The 16,228-nt window shown below is 31.9% G+C and overlaps 1 long non-coding RNA gene across 1 annotated transcript; it reads left to right on the top strand.

Moving 5' to 3' along the window:
* LOC108662302 lies at positions 289–2,033 on the top strand. The gene is made up of 3 exons (XR_001928201.1): positions 289–320; positions 988–1,070; positions 1,902–2,033. It is a non-coding gene; the product is annotated as an uncharacterized LOC108662302 (long non-coding RNA).

Genomic DNA, 16,228 nt, shown 5'->3' with positions numbered 1-16,228 from the left:
GCAAAATTATAATTTTACACCACCCAATACTTGTCCAGTACATGGATTTTACCCAACATTATCATGGATAATTGAGGAAATTTAAGTGGTGGAAAGAGATTGCTTAATGGGTAAGTATGACACGTGGATTAATGGAATTGTGACATGTGTCAAATTTTTATTCGTTTATTATTTTGCTTTAAAAATCAGCCCATAACCCTCCCAACTCATTTCTCTTGGCCGGCCAAAGGAAGTAAAGGGGAGAAAAGAAGAAGAACAAAACCCTAGGTGGAAAAATTCAAGGAAAAAGTGTGAAAATTCAAGGAAACAAGTGAAAAAAGGTAAGATGTTTCAATTCTAGCTTGTGATCTACCTTTCCTATGCACTCTTTTTCATTTTCCATGATTGAGAATCAAGTTTGCATGAGGATACCCTTGCTGGCCGGACATGGGGGGAGGAGTTTTGATGCTTGATTTGGTTAGATTTTAAGATATTTTAGTTTTTTTAGTTAGTGATGTGTAGCATGAAAATCAAGCAAGAAAAATTCATGCTCTTCCATCACCCATCATTGGCCGAATTCTCCATGTGGAATATTGATGATGATTTTAATTTTATATCAAGTGATTTGGTTAGGAATTAGTGATTTATGGTGTGAGAATTAAGCTTGAAAAATTATAGTGTTGATGCACCCACCATGGCCGAATTTTCTAAGAGAAAGTGTGAGGATGATTTTGTCATATTTCAAGTTATTTAATTTGTGTTTGATGATTTGGAGTATTGGGAGAAAAATGGAATTATTTGGAGTTAAATTGGACAGATTGGCCAGTTAATCGAGAGATAGATCGAATTAGATCAATATCGTTTTATTTAGGTGCATAATTGAATTTGTGTAGAACACCGTGTTTAGACGATAATCCGAACAATTTGCATTCCATTTCATGCATCCATATAGTTTTATAACGGTTTAGCACCAATGTGGTAAATTGCTTGATTATGCATTATGTCTAGGTGGTGAATCCTTCAATAAGGGCAAAGAAATTGTACCCGAGCGTCGATAGTCGGAGTACTCTTAAAATTCGACTCCCGAAATAGTGAGTAACCTTATCATCATTTTAATCATCTAAAGAGGTCTTTTTATTCGATTTTGTGAATTTTATGGAATATGAGTTTAAATGGTTAACTTTTAGGTTTTATAAACAAAATGTGTTTAAATGAAATGATTTTATAAATTGTCTTGAAATTGAATGATGGCTTTGAAAATAGAGTAATTGGAGACCATTTGATGTATTGTGAATTTATGGTTCTAATTGATTGGCTTATAGCAATATTGGCATGAATGGCTGAATTGGTATTTGTGTTAAAAATGTATAAACTATTGTTTGCCTTGATAGGCTAGATAATGATAAAATTGCCATGTCATGCTGTTGAATTTTTATTGTATGGTGGGTTTAGCTTGCTGCAGTGGGCGGGTTCTGTGGATCAGCCTATTAGACGGGCACGAAATCCAATTATATATGTACCTCGGTCGGAGAGGTGCGTAGGGTATCTCTTGAGGTATGCTTAGAGTTCACGTCACGCCGAACCACCTTGTGATGATGAACTCCGCTAACGCCAAGGAACGACTGTGTTTTTCAAACTAAAAATATGTTTATGTGTATACAAAACTTTTTAACAGCCTTGACAGACTCGGTTAAATACCTCGGCCAAGGTATTCCCGAGAATGATTTTGGCAGGAGCCAAGCTTTTAAGATACTCATAAGCCATGTTGATTATTTAAATGAAATGAATATTTATGTTATGAAATACATATTGGGATGAAATATTTTAATTATCTCCATTTACTCGACTTTAGATATTTTTGATGATGTTTGTTTACTCACTGGGATTATATAATCTCACCACCCTCCTTTCCACCATTTCAGGCTCAGAATAGGCTGTAGATAGCTGATTTCACCGAGGCTACCATTGGATTTACATCTTCCAAACTGTAGGTTCACAGTCTCCCTTACTTTTAGTTATTCAGGGGCTTACTGGTTATTGTAAATTAAATTAAATTGTCATGACCCGGAACTCCCATTGGGCCTGTGACAACTATCGCGACGTCTCGATAGGCACTCATTACCCAGAATGTCGATCCAAACCTCGCAAGGCTTAGCATCAGCTTCCGCATCTCCTCGGTGAGCGACAGTTATTAAATCTCACATTTCAAGAAATCATAAGTCGTTTTCAAATCAAAATAATAAAATATTATTATTATTATTTTTGGCTTACAAGGGCATTTTCGTCATTTTTTTTTAAAAATACCGAAACCTGCCAAAAACATGGTGTAAAAGATAAATATGTTTATACATACTTTAAATCAGATAACTGAAGTATAAAATTACTTTTACAGTGACACATGAGCCCCCAACTGATCAAAAAGGTGTAGGGCTACGAACCCTTACTTTTTAAGATGCAACTTTGAGATTAATTCTCGTCTTAATCAACTATCAACAAACTGTCCTGAGCCTGAAAAGTGGATAGGAAGAGGGGTGAGATTACATAATCCCAGTGAGTAAACAGACACCATCTAAACTATCTAAAGGCTAGTAAATAGAGATGAATTAAAATATTATTTTCTAATATATGTTTCATAACATGAATATTCAGTTTGCTCAATTATTCAACATGGCTTATATATCTCACAAAACTTGGCTTCTACCAAAATCATTCTCGCGCGTACCTTTGTCAAGGTATCCCACTGAGACCGCCAAGGCTGTTAAATGTCCCATACCCATAAACATGTTTTTGCATTTGACACACAGCCGTTCCTTGGAGTTGACTGAGTCTCACTCTCACGCGGTGGTCCACGTGAAGTGCACTTAAAAAGCCCATCTCAGGAGATACCCTACGCGCCTCTACGACCGAGGTGAGAATATAAAAGAGTTTATTGTGCCCCTCTAATAGGTTGGTCCACGGAACCCCGCCACTGCAGTAGCTAATCTTTATTTTATCTACCACCTGATTTATAAAATCCTTATCTGCATGACATGACAATTTATCGCAATCTAGCCTTTCAAGGCTGAATACATAGTATATATAATTTTGATACAAATACCGACTTTGCCATTCATGCTCACATATTGCTATAAGCCATATAATTTAAAACACAATTTATAACACAAGTAGGTAATCTCCAATTACTCTATTTTCAAAACCAGTATTCAATTTTTCAGAAAATTTATAAAATCATTTTATAAACTCACAATTTCTCCTAAAACATAGCAATTTACCATTTAAACCCATTTTTCATAAAATCATACAATTGTATAAAACAACTCTAGATAATTAAGACTATAATAAGTTCACTCACAGTATTAGGAGCAGAAATACTCCTATTTTCAGTTCGTGGGTACAGTCCTTTACCCGTATCCAATGGCTCACCACTTAGCCATAATCCATGACACATATTCCAATTAAATTGTGTCTAACAATCATAAGCTATTTCAGGCTCGATATATATGCATAATCTGAAATGAAAAAAGCACGGGTAGCCATCTAGACCCGATATTGGCCTAAGTCAATTTTTCATCCGTTAAATTAGCCAATGCGTCCAATTTCACTCCAACTTGCTCCATTTCTTTTCCAATCCCTCAATTCACCAAGCACAATTAATTAACATACAATTAGGCAAAGTTTATCTTCACTTTTCTTCTTGGAACTTTCGGCCAACAATGGTACACTAACTCCGTGATTTTTTCAACTTAATTTTCTCTCCATACTTCATTAATTCCTACACCAAAAACTATTATTTCTTAATCAAATCACCTAGAATAACATCTCATTCTTCCTCATTATTCACTTAGAGAATTCGGCTATTGATGGGTTCCAAACCTTTGGTGGTTTTCTTCACTTGTTGTCATGCTACACATCATTAATCACCTAAAAACACTAACATACATAAAAATCAAATCAATCCAAGATCATTCTCTCTCCATACCCATTTTGACCAGCCCTGAATTCATCATGAAAACATGTAATTTAACCATGAAAATTAAGGAAAAATGCATGGGTAAGGTAAAGCACTAGCAAAATCAAAGAAATTTTACCTTTGCTTGATCAAATCCTTGAATTTCAACACTTTCTCTTTGATTTTTCCCACCTAGGGTTTGTTCTTCCTTGGTTTCTCTTCTTTTCTGGTTTGGCTGATCACTATAGGAGAAATGGGCTGATTTTTTGCCTTTTTATAAAGAAATAATAAAATAATAAAAACACGACACATCGCATTTTCTTATTGGTTCAAATTTTAAATATTTCACTTTTAATTCTTTAATTCTCCACCACACAATTCTCATGTTTATCTATTTCCATGATGAATAAAATCCCTTGGTCTTGACAAGTGTCGGCGGTGAATATTTATCGATCTACCCCCGGGGTGGCAAAATTACCATTTCACCCCTATACTCCAAATCATATCGAAATTAAAATTTTTCACTTCTAAACTTCAAATCATACTCCAATAAGTCAAATGGGCTCAAAAAAAAAAATCTTTTCTAAAAATTCTCATTTTGACCCCAAGTGACAAATGACCATTTTGCCCCTAGATAGTGAAAATTTTGGTTTGACTCCAAATTGATCCTCGAACTACGAATTACCATTTTGAGTCATCCCTAAACTGTGAAACTCTTAATTTCACCTTAAAATTTCTATTTGAACTAGTTCGAGGCTTAATCGACTTAATGGTACCATTAGGGGCAATATCGTCTTTTAACGATTCCTCGAACTTCCTAAATATGTAAACATTCTATTGAGCATGTAAATGACGTCGTATTATTTTATAGAGTAAGGTTTGACATAAATACTCTGGCTTACTGTATTACAGTATGTATGAATTTATTTTGCTTTTACGCTGCAAAAATTATTTACGTAGAACTCTAAAAATAGTGTTTTATAAGAAATTAGAATATTTTATTGAATATTTCTTTTATTTTTTTATTATATTCAATTAATCATAATTTCATTTTAAATGAAGGTTTTAGACGTTTAAACTTATTTTTTATTATGAATTATATGTTTTGTACTCGCATACTATATTTTTAACTAGTTTCGAAATTTTCAAGAAAAAATGACCAAAATGCTCTTGTGAGATAGAAATCATTTTTTTATTGTTTTAAGTTGGAAATAGCTTAAAATCTATTAGAATATGATATTTGGCAACGGTTACTCACAGGGGAAATGAGAAACTGATATTAAAGCCTTACGGGGTTCTGGTTGGCATTTCGGGTAATGAGTGTCGATCGGGATACTGCGGCGGTTGTCACTGGCTCGAGGGGAGTACTGGGTCATGACACGAGGTCTTGTTGCTGAGTCTATAGACATGCTATGTAATTAAAGTTTGTTTATGAATGAATTTCAAAACTGTTGATGATTATAATTCCTCTTAAAGATTCTAAACTAATAGCATGTGACACTATTTATCTTTGTTACATTATTATCTTATCTATTTACTTAATGAATTTTTAGGTTGATAACTATAAGCAAAATCTAATTTCCAAAAAAAATTTACAACAAAAAATAACGACAAACTTTCATATGGTCAACTTGGAATGAATTTGAGTATTTCCTAAAACCCCTCATTGGATTTGAAGACAGTTGTACAGACCTTTTATATAAATAATTAGGTATAATATTTGTCTTGGTATGTGCTCACACAAAATAAGCTCTAAAGATAAAAAACAAAAGAAATCACATATCTTAATTTCTTAGAAGAAGTTGACTACCATTTTCTTCATGTTTAGCAACAAGATTGCTACCATTTTCTTAATGTTTAGCAACAATATTGAAAGATTTTTATTAGTGCTAGAACTGTTTTACATAAAATTTTCTCTATTTAATGAAATTATCTCAATTCAGCTTATATAATATTTACTATGGAAACTATGCTCCTCAACTCAAAGAAAAAAAAAACAAAAGGAAAAATTTACAAATAATTAACTTGAATATATTTATAGACCATAATCCTAAGCTCATATAATTTGTATTTTTCCTTAATTTATGCTTCCAACTCAAAAGAAAAAAAAAATACAAATAAGTAATTTGGATATATTTACAAACCATAATCATAAATCGAAATTAAAAACTTAATTCTATTTTACATTTTGCTAACGGATTGAGCAGAACTAGGTAAGTTAATGGATGATAGGGGCAACTATCATATGTTAAATCTGATAAGATATCTTGGTTAACAAGAAATAAGTTACGTTTATAATTAACATTTTTTTTACAAAATAATAATTAAAAATAAAGAAGGAATAGAAACCATAAACTAATTATCAAATTAATCAAATAAAATTAAATCAAATAAAATAAGAAAACATTGGTCAAGTAATGACATTAATTGGTCACTTATAATAGAGAGCTGCTTTAAACTGAAGAAGATATAAATCAAATAAAATAAAAAAACATTGACAATTATATGATGTGCCATTTGAGACACCTTCTTTATTGGGTGCATCTGCAGAGCAAGTAAAAAATGAGACATCTACTCACGATTCTCGTAGATCCCCATTTCTTGATTTAGGTGCAAGTGTAAATGACGCATCCTCAAGGTCAAGGGGTAGAGGGCCTAGTGTAGGACTACAAACTCCTGTTGATCCAGCTAACAGATTGCATATAACTCAAATTGGGGAGAGGTATGTTGTCTTAAGATATTTCTAATATTTGTTAATGAAATTGTTATATTTGTTAAAAATATTAATATATCAAAATTTTCTTTTATATTCTACAAGCACTTTTTCGAGCTAGGGGTCACCGCTACTATCACAAGGATCATCAAAAATCACTTCAATGGTCCATGATCGACATAGAGGAAAGTCCCTAATAATGTAAAGGAGTTAATGTTTCAAAAATTTCAGGTACGTAGTTTGTTATTTATTTATTTATTATAACTTTATGTTGTCAATTAATTTCTATCAATTTTTTTAATAACGTTATTATTTTGAACTAGGAAAAATGTGTTTGGTTTGCAAATCACAATGTTTTGGTTCGACGAATATGGGAGAAAATTTGTTCTGATTAATTGAGAGACATGCTGTTAGAAGAAAGGAATAAAGCAATGACAGAAGCCAAAACAAACAACATTAGGGACTGCAAAGGCATGTCAAGGGAATAGATCATGAATGAAATCTAGGATCTCCTTATCGATATGGTATGGGGTATAGAAGGATGGCAAGACAAATTGAGAAAAACAAGGCAAAATCATTTGACGGCAAAAGAAGGAAGCATCCGAAAGCACATTGACAGTTCAGTTCCATTTGTGGTTCATGCAAAAAGGATGGTATAAATTGCTTTTACTTTGCATTTATATGTTTTGTTTTCTTTAAACTAAATTTAAATTGTCTGTTTAGTAGTTTGACTTTGATTTTTCCTTTTATGTAATTTATATATATCGATTATGATTGAGTATATATAGTTGTAAATAAATGCAGGCAATTGAGATGAAATGAGATGTTAGCTTTTTGGAAGTGTTCAACCGTACTCATAAGCGTTTAGGGGGTCATAGTGATTTTATAGATAACGAGTCCAAGTCTACAAGTGTACGTACCAAATTGATTAATTCTAAAATTAAAGTTGACGACTGTAGTTGAATACTAATCTAATTTAATTTTTTTTGTAGGAAATGTATAATTTTGTACTATCGCAGAAGTATGGAGAGGATTCATCTTCTCAACCAGAATTCGATTTGAATGCTTGGACTGAAGCAATAGGAGGGATTGAGACTACACGCACTCACGTGTATGGGTTTGGTACTCGGGTCCCTGCTATAGCTTTACTTACTGGAACACACAGCAATGTAGCAACATCTGAGTTTGCATGTGGCTCTATGCCCTCAAACGCTACTAGTCCCACAATTGCATTAGAATAAAAAGTAGAAAATCTTTCAGAAAACTTGGGTAAGATACGTGATGAATTATGTGGAGAAATATGTGAAGAAATTACAAATGCAATGGTGGAAAGCATGAGTGAATTTATGGCACGTATGGAAAGCATGATCATGACTAATGCGCTTTTAAAACAAAGAAATGCGAGACCTTCAAGCTAACATCTGCACAAGTAAGATCACATTTCATGATATGATGTCAATGTTTCACTGCTACACTGAGATACTTTTTAGTATAGCTGTTTAATAACAATTTTAGCTTTATAATCATATGTGTTGAACTTTTCTTAGATATTGTGTGTTAGGGTAATTTTGAATTGTATGAGTTTCACTTTGAATTTTGGTTTTTAATATTTGTTTCTTTTATATAATATGAAATTCAAATGTCGATGTGAATGGATATTTTATTATCGAAATGAAAATTTGTTTTTTTTTTTTGGGAAAGCAATTTTTGGTAATTTTTTTGGAAATTGGTAATCTAGTAAAATAATTTCCGTTGGAAAATCATTTCCAACGGAAATTTCCATTGCAAATGCTTTTTTGAATATAAAATAATTCCGTTGGAAACCAATTTCCAACGGAATTTTTCGCCGGAACTTCATTTCCAACGAAAAATTCTGTTGGAAATCTGTTTGAAATTTTCAACGAAAATCCAGTCGGGTACCCTACAATGAGTTCATTTTTCCAATGGAAATTTTCAACAGAAAGTATTGCCCATGAGGCTTTTACCGACGGAATTTTCAACGGAATTTTTCATTAGAATTCCACTGGAAATGCCTTTCCAACGAAAAATTCAGTTGAAAAAGGCTGATTTTTTTAGTAGTGTTGGTTGAACAATCAAGATAGTGGATGTAGGTCTTTGATCGAACCACTATAAATCTTTGAGTATTGTCTCCTCTGTTTTATTTTTCATTTTCATTCTTTCTAAAACCGTTCCTTCATTTTGCATCAATTTCTCATCATTGACCTTCAATTTACCCCCAATTTGAAATCAAGTTTAGTAAGAGCCAAAAAGTGTTATTCCCCCTTTCTAGCATATTTATTTGGGACCAACAAGTGGTATTAGAGCCTAACCCTTATTTTTAAGGCTTAACATCCTTAGAAGAGATCCAAATGCTCTAGAAAATTTTTTTGATGTTGAGGGTCAATGCATAAATATGCCTCCTCTATTTAATGTGTCAAACCCTATTTTATAAAATAATTACGACGTCATTTACATGCTCAATAGAATGGTTACATATTTAGGAAGTTTGAGAAAATTATTAAAAGACAATATTGCCCATGATGGTATCATTAAGTCGATTAAGCCTCGAACTAGTTCAAATAGAAATTTTAAGGTGAAATTAAGAGTTTCATGGTTCAGGGATGACTTAAAATGGTGATTTGGAGTTCGAGGATCAATTTAGAGTCAAACCGAAATTTTCACTATCTAGGGGCAAAATGGTCATTTGCCACTTGGGGACAAAATGGAAATTTTTAGAAAAGCTTTTTTGGCCCCATTTGACTTATTGGAGTATGATTTGAGTATTGGAGTATGATTTGAGGTTTAGAAGTGAAAAATGTTAATTTCGGTATGATTTGGAGTATAGGGGTAAAATGGTAATTTTACCATTTCAGGGGCAAAATTGTAATTTTCCACCACTAGGACATTTGTCCAGCACAAGGTCTTCCTTTATCCTCATTTTTGACCTTTGACTAATCATGTGGTGGAGATAAAAGGTTTAAAATTTTTAAAGTTTTAAAAATGAACCAATAAGAAAATGCCATGTGTCAAGCTTAGGATATTTTATTATTTAACTAAAAAAATAACATAAATCAGTCCATTACTCTCCAAATATTCGGCCAAGCAAGGAAGAGAGAGAAAGAGAGGAAGAACAAACCCTAGGTGAGGAATTTCAAGAGAAAAAGTGTGGAAAATCAAGGAAAACAAGTGAAAAAGGTAGGATTTTTCAACTTAAGCTAGAAATCTATCTTCCTTAAGCATTTCTCCTTATTTTCCATGCTTAAATTACATGTTTTCATGATGAATTGATGGCTGATCAAAATGGATTAGGAGAGAGAAAGTTGTTAGATTAATTTGATTTTAAGTTATGTTAGTGTTTTTAGTTAGTTTAGCATATTTAGGAATAAAACAACAAGAAAAGAATTTATTTTCCTCCATTACCATTATTGGCCAAATTTCTAGGGGAATATTGGCTGATGATCTTGATGTTTATTTGAGGAATTATGATGAATAATGATGAATTATGAGCCTAGAAAAATAATAGAAATTTTCGGAGCAAAAATATGAATTTTTACCCACAAGGGGTATTTTGGTAATTTGCTATCGAGACTGATAAATTGAATCTCATTCACAGTAACTAAGGTAATTTAAGTATAATTGAAGTGTAGAAAGTGAGAAGAATTGATTTGGAGTTAAATTGGAGATAATAGGCCGAATTAGGTCGCACCACATTTAAGCAGTAGTCGGATAAGTTGTATATCATATCATGCATATATACCGAGCCTGAATTGATTTTATAATGGTCAAGCATTGATGTGGTGAATTATGTATTATACATTGTGGATAGGTGGTGAGCAAATTAAACTGGTAAAAGTACAGAGATTGTGCTTGAATACTGGGATTAGGAGTACATCGACTCCTAAAACTGTGAGTGGGCAATTTATCGTCTTAAATATCTAGAGTAATTATACTTGTTTGATGCTTTTATTGAATGGTGAGTTTAAATTATAAAATATTATGTTTTCCAATTAAAATATTTTTTAATAAAAATGAGATTTATACTGGTTTTAAAATCAAATATTGTTTTGGAAAAATTGAGTGTATGGAGACTGTGTTAAAATTTATGATTTTATATGTTATTGAAATTGTGGCTTATGACACTATGGTAGCATGATGGCTAAATTTTTTAGGTTGACATGAAATATATGAACAGTTTTGGATTGGTCTCGGTAAGCTGGATTACATTTTATTCACCATATTATGCTATTGAAATTTTTATGGGTCTCGTGGTATATTAAACGGTCACTGCAGTGGTGGGGGTTTTCGTGGACTGCCTATAAGAGGGGCACGGTAACCCAATTATATAATTACCTTCGGGGGGAGATGTTGGATGAAGTATCTCCTGAAGTAAGATTTGATGTGCCTCACGTTCGGCCCACCACGTGAGAATGAGACTCAACCAACGCCAAGGAACGACTGTGTGTCAGATGTGAAAACATGTTTATGGGTATAGGTTATTGAACAGTCTTGGCGGTCTCAGTGGGATACCTTGACGAAGGTACCCGCGAGAATGATTCTGGTAGGGGCCAAGTTTAAGAAATTCATAAGCCAGGAAATTTTGATGAAAAGAAATTGTTTGGTATAGATTGAAACGAATTTTGTGTTATGAACATTATTGAGATATAACGTTTTTATATTGTCTCCATCTATTCGATTTTAGATGCTTTTGATGGTAATTGTTTACTCACTAGGATTATTTAATCTCACCCCTCTCTTTATCTATTTTTTCAGGCTTAGGACAATTTGTTGATAGTTGATTAAGACGAGAATTAATCTCGGAGTGCATCCTAGAAAGTAAGGGTTCGTAGCCCTACACCTTCTTGGTCAGTTGGGGGCCCACGTGTCATTGTAAACGAAATTTCATACTTTAATTATCTTTATTACTATATGAATAAATTTATTTTACTCTTACGCTACAAAAGTTATTTTAGAAAGACTTTGAAAATATTGTGTTTTAAGAAAATAGAATATTTTATTTAATGTTTTTATTATATTCAAATAGCTATAATTTTACTTTAAACGAATGTTTTAGACTTCAAAATTTAATTTAAATCATGAAATATGTGTTTCCACTTACATATTACATTTTTACGGATTTTGAAATTTTCAAAAAAAAAAATGACGAAAATGCCCTTGTGAGCTAGAAAATAATATTTTATTGTTTTGAGTTGGAAACGATTTATGATTTCTTGAAATGTGAGATTTAATAACTGTCGCTCACCGGGGAGATGCGGAAGCTGATGCTAAGCCTTGCGGGGTTCCGATCGGCATTCGGGGTAATGAGTGCCTATCGGGACTTCGCGACGGTTGTCATGGGCTCGATGGGAGTTCTGGGTCGTGACATAATGGATCAAACTATCCTTATTGGAGTACTAGAATGTCCATTTATGTCAAGGCTTATGACTAGGAAATGTGGAATGTCATTACCGATGGTCCTTTCATTCCGATGATTACTAATTAGTCAATGGTGAGAAAACTTCCAAAGATAAAAGTAAGTGGACTGAAGCTGAAATGAGGAGAGCACAAATCAACTCTAAGGTCGTGCACACTCTCATTTATGCACTTGATTATAAAGAATGTGATAAAGTGTTCATGTGCAAAAGTGCTAAGGAAATTTGGCAAAAATTAGAAGAGTTATATGGAGAAACAAAGATGGAAAAGGAATTGGAAGACAACTCTTGCGAGAATCAATGCTCAACAAACAACATGGCAAATGCAGATAAGGAATCAAGTGAAGATGAATCCTCAAATCAAATTGAATTACGCCTTATGGCTCTTGAAGAGATAAAGGCAATGTCTTTATCTTGTGAACTTAATTCATATGCTTTTGATGAATTGCATGATGCTTTTGAGGATTTAGCATTTGAGTTTGAGAAAATGAATATGAAGCACAAGAAAATTATTTCCATACTCGATGTTGAAAATGAATTTTGATGAAAGGAAAAATTGACTTGACAAAAGAAAATGAAAATTTGGAAAAGGATTTTGAAGCTTACCAAAAGAAAATTGATATTTCGGAAAAAGAAAATTTTGATGTGGAAAATAAATTTGAAGATTTATTATATGAGAAACAAAAGGCTTCCATGAATTCCTCATCTTCCAAAATGACCAAATACAATCATTGCACATTTTATAGTTATTGTTCATACACTCATCCAATTAGAAAATTCTTACCTTATAAATCTAGACAAGTGTGGGTTCCGAAAGGAATTTTTTGTGATGAGACTAACTTTCAAGGATCCAAAGCAATTTGGAGACCAAAGATCAAATGAAAAATGTCTCTTGTAGGTGTACTAGAGCAAGGAGGAACAATTCTTGAAGAATGAATGCTCTCTAGCCATACGTAAAGGAAAATAGGTGATTTCTATGCTAAAATTTTTTTAATGAGAATCTTGATTACTTATTTATTGAATTTTCCATTCATTTGGCTTGGTTTCTAAAATTGCTTGCTTTTCTACATTAAAAATTCTAGTTGCGTATTCTTGCTTGAATATTAAGTGCATAATTCTTTGAGCTTTATTGATCAATCTTGGCTATGCAACTTGATTTAATATGATACATGCTATAAGTTGCATGGAAGTATGAATCTAAAGATTGAGTATGTACTTATATTTGATCTTAAATATATTATCATTCTTATTTTGAGAAAATTGTTTTATTAAGATTGATTGATTATGAAAAATTGTTTCTATAAAATTTCCTCATGATTTATGACGTTGTTTCCATACTACTTCTTTGAGGAAAAATGATTTTTGTGCATAATTTTGAAACATAAAAGGTTGGATAATGTGATAGAAATATGAGCATACTTGATGACTTGCACTCACACTTATTCAAGTAGCCTAAGACAAGGAAAATTGAGTTAAAAAAAATTATCCTTGATTTCCTTGTACCTAACATAAGTCGACCATTTGAACAATCTTGATTTACATTCTAGAACTTGTTTAAATAGTTCAAGATGGTTTATAATGAGCTTGAAAGTTTTGACTACTTTAATTGGTTCTTTTAAAGCAAAATGAGCTTATATCAGAAAAATGTTTCCATCCTTTAAGTTTAGAATGATTTATGAATTGAACAAGTTTGTTTCATGATAAAAATACTTATGACTTGTTCTTATTGGATGTGCATGCTTGCTTGTAAACTTGAATGGTCATAAGGGCATTTTTGGAACATAATTGTGAGATATTTGCAAATGACTCTTGACATGCATAAACATGATTCATTATGCTTATTACACATTTCATAAATAATTTCAAGCGTAATTGAACAAAATTGAGTGATATTGAGCTCATGATTTTTCACAATACATGTCTAATCTTGAATGTTTCAAGTTGAAAAGTTCGTAAAGAAAGATTAAATTTTTATCAATTGATTTTCTTGCAAAATCTTTTTATTCTCTTTGATTGAAATTGATTTATTATTTTTGATGATATAGCATGGTTGAGCAAAATTGATTTGATACATGAATTGCATAAATCCCATTTTGCTTGATATTTCTCTCATGATTTATAAAATAGATTGAAAGAGTTTTCTTAAGCATAATCATGAGTACGATAATTTGACATTGATGATATTTTAAGCAAAGTACAAACCTTCTTGTAATGCTTGAGGCTATAATGATTTCAATGATATAAAACTTGAACAAGAGTGCTTTATGTTGAAAATGCCATTATATCTTGTTCTTGTTGCAAATGAGTGCTTGAATAACCTCAAGGGCATTTTTGTTCATATGCTGAAAAATTACTAAAAATGTTAAATTTGATGCTTATTATGCTTAAACATTGTTTAAATGATTGTTGTACATGTTATAAGTCATAGTCACGCATCATGATGTAAATTGAATATGTTTGAGCATATTAGAGACATAATTCTTCAAATAAGCATTTCAACTTTTTAGCACTTATGAACAATGAGCAATAAAAGCCAAAATTTGAGTTCACATGTTTTTTCCTGAAGAATCTTTGATCTTACATGTCCAAAATGATGTTCTAAACATGGTTGAAATGAAATTCTAAATTATTCTCACATAAATCCATGTTTTGAGATCATTATGCCTTGGAACATTACATGTTTTGTACCTTTTTTTGGCTTTTCAATATGCAGGAATCAAGCATAATTGACTCTTTAGCATAGCTAGTCAACTATTGGAGAAAAAAAATGTAAACAATGCTGCTGGAATGATTAAAAGTTGACCTTAGGGATATGTAGTCAACTCTTGAGTGCTCTAAAGCCAAAATGGACAGGTTTTGAGTTCCGAAATGTCTTCTTACTTTACTTTCTTCTCCATTGCAATATTTTCTTCAATGAATTTCCTTTTCAAAAATAATTATTGACTCTCTAAAACATGCATTATGAATATTTTCATGATCATTTAGTGCAAGTACATGTTCTTGAAAATGAAACATTTGTTGAAAAGTGGGAAAACTTTCTTGATTGCTTAAATCTATCTATTCCCAAGCATGACACTCATATTGATTCCATAAATCCTCATGTGCTTACATTGGAAAATCATGTCTTAACAAATGGAATGTTCATGCGCTTATGTTGAAAAATCTTTACAATGAATCGTAAGATCAATCCTTGAAATATGCTTTATGATTGTGCTTAAATGATTGTTTCAAGATTGATTCTTTGATTATACTTATGAAATTGATCATGATGAACTTGTTGAACTTCATGAAAATAAATTTTGGTTCAGCTATTATATTGGTCAAGACACATCCTTACATGATTTTTCATTTTGCTTGACCTTAGGGTTTGAAGTCAAAAACTCGACTTGAGCTATGCATTTACATATAAATTTAATTGTCAAGTTTGATCATGGCATATTTTGTGAGTTGACATAGTTGAAACTTATTTTGAATATGCATTTAAATGTTAACTATGTCTTCATTGAGCCTTAACGTTTACATGATCTAAAGATTTTGTGTGCATCCAACTTTAGCTTATAGGTCACCATAAACAACTTGACATGTCAAATAAAATATGGCCTACAGCTTTAGTTAGAAATGAATGCCTAATGTGCTTTGATTAAATATCTCTTTCTTGAATCTTGATAATCGGTATTCATTGATGATTGAATGTTCACTTTGAATACATTCATGAGTTGAGTGCTTTACTTTCAATATTCTATAACAATTGATCTCACTCATGAATCATGAATTATTGAGAAATTACATGTACCTTGAACTTCAATGGTTGCATATTTTTTGAACGGGTAAATGTCTATATTGAACTCATGCTTGCATTTTGATGAACAAAATTGGAATCATGATTAAGAAAGATAGCCATGTTATTTCGTGTAATCAAATTTGTGCTTATTTGATCATAGCTCTCTTACATAATTGCAATAAATGCAAAATGCTTTAGTCATGCTTCATTAATAATGATATGCCTTTTGTGAAAGTTCTCCTTGAATTGACAATTTCATATATAATTTGGAGAATAAATCTTGCAATGCTTGTGTCAAAATGACTTGGATGAATGATCGCTTGAAATTGATTTGGAAGAATACTTGCTAAAAATGCTTAATGATGATATTTTTTCTC

This window comes from Theobroma cacao, chromosome 1 (genome assembly GCF_000208745.1).
Source record: "Theobroma cacao cultivar B97-61/B2 chromosome 1, Criollo_cocoa_genome_V2, whole genome shotgun sequence".
Taxonomy (NCBI): Eukaryota; Viridiplantae; Streptophyta; class Magnoliopsida; order Malvales; family Malvaceae; genus Theobroma; species Theobroma cacao.
The sequence above is the reverse complement of the archived record's forward strand: the minus strand, read 5'-3'. Positions and strand labels throughout refer to the sequence as shown.